Genomic DNA, 6,441 nt, shown 5'->3' with positions numbered 1-6,441 from the left:
AAAAATTTGTTTTCCCTGTGTTGAGATCCAGTGGTCACATTCTCCTGTGGTGCTTCTGCAGCACATAGATAAGATGTATTTCAGTGTTTAATCTCACATGTTTTGCTTAGTGGCACAATGTAAGACTTGGGCTTCTTGCTAAAGGTTTCCATCCTGGGAAGGGAAATGCTCTTTACTGCTTGCTAGCTCTTTGCTTCTTAGCTTTTCCTGCTCTGGACTGACCATTCATGCTGATATGATACAAAAGCATTATTTTGGTGATGAAAGCTATAAATACCCACCAAGACATGACCTGGTATGCAAATATTTGGACTAAGCGACACGAATGCTTAGAGAAATCTTCTAAGTGCTGTCAAAATAGTTGCCTAGCTGTCGGCAGGGACAACCTCAACCCTTGATGTTGTAACTGCAAGACAATGAAGCTCTCCAAGATGGGTATTTACAGTCTTCCTTTTGCCCCAAGGACAACTTTCTTTGATAGGTGAGAATCAATGGAAGCCATGGAACTTGACTAACCTCAATGAGAAATAATTGAATCTTCCCAAGCAACACTTGTACACAGGTGCGCCTTATCTATGAGAACAAAAGGAACTTAGTTTTCAACTGGTGTTAGTGTGGATGATAGGAACAAAGGTGACATTCCTTGAGTCTGAGATCCACTATTTATCTAGAAATCAGGTTCAGCATAAATAATATTTGTGAAATATTTCCCCTACATTGACAATGAGCCTTGATTAATAATTAATAGTATCTCTGGATGCTGAAGGACAACTCATTCCCTGTGCTTGGTAATCCAGCACTGAGAACTCTTGTCAACATCTGTCAGGGGAAGATTTATGATGAGACTTGAGACCAAAAATGAGCAAAGACTAGAAAATTCACTTCACACAGACCAATGAACAGTCACTGAATAATAATATTTAGCATTTCTTGTTTTATGCATACAAATTAATGAAACCTCAGAACCGTCGCACATTTTAGTGCATTTTTAACTGTTTCCACATTGGTGCCTTTTTTGACTAGTGAAATAATGAGAAACAGATGAGGCTTCCTATTTTCATCTGGGCACCTGGTTTCCTGCTCAGGTTCATGGTTTCAGGCTGGAGGAGTAACTCACACATAGTCAAGGAAAACTTTAGAATGAGCATGTCCACTGATTCTCTGCCCTACTACCTGCATATAGCTGAACTTTCATACTCAACCCCATAAACCCACACTGATTTTTTTTCCTCATGTTATTTCTTACCTACTCTCAAATACCCAGAGAAGCTGAAAGACCAATAAACTCCCCTTTTATGCATTTTTCAGGATTCTCAATCTATAAAAGAAAAGACTGAGCCCATCACATGGGCCCACCCAGTCCATCTCCCTGTCACCAGTGCGTTATTCCACACCATGCATCTCCTAATGTCATTTCCAGACTAATTTTAATTTAGGAAATTCCTGCTTTTCACTTCTCCTCATTCTAATTATGATTTCCCTACCTACCTGAAATAACCTCCATTTTAAAAAATAAAATAAAAATGAAGGGATGATCTTAAGAAACATCTACAAAGAAATCAATCCCTCATCCATTACCAGGTTTTTCTTTTGTTCTGGAGCCACGCGTGTAACCCGGTTAGACCTGTTCTCTTTGAATGCCGAGGACTGAGCTGGCCTTATGCAAAACGCTCTCAACCTCATCTTGGTTGTTGTCGTTGCAGATCCAATCAAACGAACAGGAAGTGACCTAAGGAATTCCCCTATTGGCTGCTTGAGTGTTCAGCAAAATGTTTTAAAATTAGTATCACATCCATTTATCTTCACTCCTGGGAGCCTTTAGTTGACATAACCTAGTACCTGTGCTTACCCAACCTACTGTTCTGTAGACAGCTTTCCCATTGCCTCAGTTCAGGATTTCCACTCCAGAATCAGCAGCTAAATGAGGTAAGGTGTTCGGAGTATTTATTTTTTTCTTTTTTCCTTAAATGCACTTCCTTTAAAATAACCAGTGAAAATAATAATAATAAAAAATCCTGCTGGACTCCTGGTCATTATACTAAGCCTCTCCCTTCCCACTTTGGAACAGCAGCTAAGTTCATTTTTTCAAAAGGCTTTTTAATGTTGGGATAAAGATTTCTGCTTTCCTGGTTTGAACTTCTATTTAAATATTTTAGTATCTCTTATTTAAGTATATCTCCTATTTAAGTATTATGTTTGAGTGTGGCCAGATCCTGAGAATAGTTTCTATTATGATGTATCTAATAATATTCCGGGTCCTAAATCTGCTACTTTTGTCAACAGAGTTGTCATCTGTTCAGTCAGGCAAGGGGTGAAAGAGTGGACTTTCTCAATGCTATTGAGAGTTCTTGTGTCACAGAACCGGGATACACTCCACAATGACCATGTTTTGGTCCATTTTGGTGATGAGGATGTTGATGGACACGATGTTTGTAACAAAAAAACCCTAAAGTACATTTATAATTTGTCTTGGTTTCGGCCTCAAGGCAATTTCTTGGCAGTTGTGTAGTGAAGGAGGTTCTGCTGATCTTAGTTCTGTCTAAGCAAAAACACTGCACAGAATCCAGCTCAGGCACTGGGTAGGTAAATATAGTGTGAGGCCCGCAGTGTCTTTGCTTGTTTAATTTGTTTCTGTTCCAATGGTAATTTTATTTTGATAGAACCTGAACTGGCCCCTTAAGGTATAGGCACAGTTGTTTAAGTAGTTGTAGAAGAGAATGTAAAGAAAAAGTTGCTCCAAATCTCTGTTGATTTTGTAAAATATGTGTAATGAACTTAGTGACAAATGTTTGCATTTCACCCCGAGAGACATTTTAGGCACATACTTGTGTGTATATTGTTATAGTTATTCAATATTATATTATATCATTAATGTGTTTTTTGATTACTTCATCTAAAGGTATATGTTGTGTTTGCTTCTAAAGTACATCCAACTATCCTTTCATTCCTACCTTGGCCATTTTTTAGAAGCAAACAATTATTAGAATTAAACAAGCTCACGATGACAGAAATGTACCTTGAGGTAAAAGTTTCATTTAGTCATTTTATTTATACTTGTCTCACTTGGCATCATGTTAAACAGATCTAACATGCACCAGTATTTCCTGCAATTTGTGAAAACTTCAGTGAAATTAAAAAATGCGCTCCTTTAAGTTTTGCTTTGATGGGAAATTTGCAGGGTGTAGTTTAAGCCAGTTGTCTGACATCGATTTTGCACTGTAGAAAATACCAGAGCTGGAAAATATAGCAGTTTTATATTTAATGCAAATACAGAAACTAAAAAAAAAAGGCTGCAATTAAAACTAGAAAAACAACAGGATTAAGGTGTTTCACTTACAAATATCACAATGACAGTTTAATTCCTGCCCTGTACAATTTTCAAAACCAAGTGATTTCTGCAATAACAACATAGGACTTGCCAGAATTTTTCAGAGATAATTACATGATTTCAAGTAGCGCTTATCTTTTAGAAAACTTCCAATCTTGAGAAAAAACTCCAGAAGTCCAGTGATGGGAAATTCCCCAGAATGTTTTTAAGTGCCCCAGCAATTAAATACCGTTCTTTGAAAAATACTTTATCTCATTTTCAGTCTGACACAGTCTTGCTTTAACATTCAGCCACCCGATTTTGTTGTCTTTTGATGGTTATTGAGAAGTTCCCCGGGGTAGGAAATTTCTGCTCCTTGTGTAGTTAGCTGGGGACAAGTCCTCTCTTAGCATAGTCTCTGATAATTGTGCTAGTCTGAGCTCCAAAGCCTGTTCCTTTCCATGGAGAAACTTACAGTACAGTGAAGGATGTCAACCTGTTTCACTGTAAGCTTTTCCATCCTTTAATCACTTCAATGCTCTCCTCTAATTTTTTGACATTAGCTGTGAAATTTGGATGTCAGGATGGATCAGAGTCTGTAGAGTGCCAAACAGAGATATTATGAGTCAATATACTGGGATTTCCAGTTCAGGGGTTCATGAAGTGTGCCCAAGGCTTTCTTAGAGCTGCCATTCTCCAGACACCCTTCTCCCCTTTGAGCACTGGTCCTGTATGCAGAGACAAGGTTATCATTAGTAGAGTCAACGTTTCCTTGCATTTAGCATTTCTATTTTTTTTTTTTTTTTTCTGCTCCAGGTGTCACTTGTAAAGCCTATAACAATGGTAAAAATACATACTTTCCCCAAGTCCTGATATTAAAGGCTCTCCTATCAATCAGAATATCTCCTTGCTTGCCCCAGCACAAGTTAAGTTGCGCTTCACAGCAACCTGTAGAGTGATGAGCATATATTTACCCCAGTTGTGGTGAGATCAGGGAGTAGAATGTGGTCTGTTTAACACAGGATATTACTACCCTCTTGTCACCTGAGAGAATTTGCTGTGGTATTGCCATACTAATTTCTTATTACTTTAGATAGTCTCAGGGTGTTGTGGGTTTTCAGCAGTGATGGAAACAGACAATAGGACAGTTGGACAGGTGAAAAAAATCATTTGGCTCCCACTCAACTTCCTTATTTTTTTTTCATTCCCAATGAATTTTCTTCTTAACATCTGTTCTTGTTCTGTCTGGGAAATGCAAGGTAGCAAACAGCAGTGGAGAGAGAAAAAACTTAAAAAAACCAAACCAAACCAAAACAAAACAAACTTAAAAAAAAATCATTGAGAAGCACAGATGGAGAGGGATTAGACAGGAAAAAGAAGGAATTCTGTAAGTGCATTTGTATTCAGACAGGAGTGACATGTTAGTCTGTTGCGTGTCCCACAGCAATTTGCACCAAACTCCCCTGTGAGGATGGAATACTACACCTGCTGAAGAAGTGTGTATTTATGTACAATTCTCACAGAAAAGGATTAATGATTTTATTGACTCAGCAAACTCAGAGAACTGCTCACGAGCCATGACACCTTTCCAGAATCAACGCTTAGCTTTCCTTCCTTGTCCGCCCCTTCCACGCTTTTTATAAATACGTTTAACTTAGTGACAAGGCCAAACCGGGAAAACTTCTCACTAACCATAATGTAGCCTGGATCTGTCTTGTGGAGTTTACAGTCACATGCTTTCTGTTGCTGTTAACTTGTTCAGATTCAATCCTCACAAAATTGTCTGACCTCTCTCTGCAATACTATAAATACCATCTCTGTGAACTGGGGCAATGACCTACTGTACGGAGAGACTGGTTGGAAAGTGGGTGCTCCAGGACAGACCTGTCTGGCTTCAAAATTCATCAGAGTGCTGAGATCAAGATACAGATAGAGATGAATGACCCGTTCTTAATCTGAGGGCTATGTACCCACCCTCTGTAGGATTTTCTGTGGTCTTACGGGGCTCTCTTTCTCCTCAGCCTTCCTACAGTTTTAAAGTGGGTATTGCTGAGGTATAGGCATTCCTCCAACAAGCAGCACAAAGAAAACGGCAACAAACTTAGTTGTCATTTGTCATTACGAATGACACACAATATTGGGATGTGGTAGAATGAAATGTGAAGGCTTTGCTGTCCACGAGGAAATGAACAGAAACACTATTTTTTTAGCTAGCATAGTTTGTGACGTTTAATGAAGTCCCATTTCATAGCTTCACTTCTACCATTTCAGCCACACTTCTACAATTTCAGCCATAAGCTCATGGAATTTTCTTCGTAATAATAAGCACCTTGTGAGCATTGGTGAAGCTCAACACCAGCAAAGTGCTCTGGCTTCAGCCACTTGGTGTCCAAGGGCACTTCAAGACCTCTAACCACAAATGGCTGCATCTCTCTCTCACTGTCCCTGCCTCAGCCCACTGCAGCTTACATGTTATAGACTCTGATGATCCCAGGAAGTATTTAATTAAATTTTCAAGAAAAGGGTACATTGTAAACTTGTTAACAGTGAAACTCATGAGTAACACTGCTGATCGAAAGGCTAAGCAAAGAAAGACTTGTTCTCATAACTGGTGTACAAAAAAGTAAGGATTAATTTGGTTTTTGAGAAGTCTTAGTATGAGAGCTCCTTTGAGCTCCACTGGGGTTGCAGTTTTCCCCAAATCCCTCACTGAATGCCTAGAATACTTGGGGCATTTGTTGGTCGTTGGTCTGCAGACAGGTGAGAATGAGTAAACATGGAGTCATGTAGCCAGTGGAGCAATCGACTGGCATTCGGCATTTTGCATGTCTCCCTCTGAGGAAGAGCCCTCAAAAGCTGCCTTTCCAAAAGCTGACATTGCACATGATTATCATTACCTAGTCCTCTGCTGATCTTGTGAAATGCACTTCACAGGAAAGAGTATGAGAACTAGTAGACAGAACAGCCAACTGGAGCTGGGTAATCACTGGTTATAGATCAATGAGGTGGGGTAATAAAAGAGAATTGCTTTGTGGTGGTGGAAAGAAAGTAATTTTCCCTAAACGAGCTACAAAAATGTGGAATAAAGGTTCCTGCCTATTATGGAGGAAGGATACAGACATAAACATTTGAGA

At 39.2% G+C, this 6,441-nt stretch overlaps 1 protein-coding gene across 1 annotated transcript in view; it reads left to right on the top strand.

Annotated features, from left to right (window-relative positions):
* The first annotated feature begins 1,851 nt into the window (after positions 1–1,851).
* The window catches only part of EHF (ETS homologous factor), a 30,907-nt gene continuing 26,317 nt past the window's right edge, over positions 1,852–6,441 (top strand). Inside the window, exon 1 of the mRNA XM_040067690.2 lies at positions 1,852–1,926. The gene's annotated coding sequence lies outside the window, so the exon portion shown is untranslated. The remainder of the gene's footprint in view (positions 1,927–6,441) is intronic.

Source organism: Hirundo rustica, chromosome 6 (assembly GCF_015227805.2).
Source record: "Hirundo rustica isolate bHirRus1 chromosome 6, bHirRus1.pri.v3, whole genome shotgun sequence".
In the NCBI taxonomy this organism is placed as follows: domain Eukaryota; kingdom Metazoa; phylum Chordata; class Aves; order Passeriformes; family Hirundinidae; genus Hirundo; species Hirundo rustica.
The sequence above is the reverse complement of the archived record's forward strand: the minus strand, read 5'-3'. Positions and strand labels throughout refer to the sequence as shown.